The sequence below is a fragment of the Tribolium madens genome, unplaced genomic scaffold (genome assembly GCF_015345945.1).
Source record: "Tribolium madens isolate multiple individuals breed KSU strain unplaced genomic scaffold, Tmad_KSU_1.1 Scaffold_91;HRSCAF=231;Tcas5.2_LG7, whole genome shotgun sequence".
Lineage (NCBI taxonomy): Eukaryota > Metazoa > Arthropoda > Insecta > Coleoptera > Tenebrionidae > Tribolium > Tribolium madens.
The window spans coordinates 2,136,032-2,136,565 of record NW_025401063.1 but is presented as its reverse complement, the minus strand read 5'-3'; the positions used below and the strand labels follow the sequence as shown (position 1 = coordinate 2,136,565).

Below are 534 nucleotides of genomic sequence, written 5' to 3'. Positions count from 1 at the left end.
CAGATTTGGTAAAAAAAATATCAGTTTTTGAGATATAGACCGGTTTTTTTTCAAGTTTAATTTGTGCAAAACTGTTTTAATTTTCTCAAAATTTTGTAAGAAAACAAAGAAAAATAACTGTTTGTAATATAAAATGTCACAACAACGCCAAATCTCTGCTTAAAATTTAAATGCATGGATTATCTTGAGATTTTTCATCGGTTTTTCCAAGTCGAACTTTCACTTTCAATTTTCTGAACAATTTCACAAGAAAATCAAAGGAAAATAAGTGTTTTTAAGGCGAAATGACAGGAGGATTGTCAGTTTGTAGTCAGATTTTGTAAAAACTGTTAAATTTTTGAGAAATAGACTGATTTTTTTGTCAAACCTAATTTAAAACAAACCTTTCCAATTTTCTTAAAAATTGCGTAAGAAAATCATAGAAAAAGAAGTGCTTTTGCAGATTTGGTAAAAAAAATATCAGTTTTTGAGATATAGACCGGTTTTTTTTCAAGTTTAATTTGTGCAAAACTGTTTTAATTTTCTCAAAATTTT

General features: G+C 26.2%; 1 protein-coding gene across 1 annotated transcript in view; it reads left to right on the top strand.

Moving 5' to 3' along the window:
* LOC123010980 (zinc finger FYVE domain-containing protein 26) overlaps positions 1-534 on the top strand; it is a 22,871-nt gene that overhangs the window by 17,761 nt on the left and 4,576 nt on the right. The window lies entirely within an intron of this gene.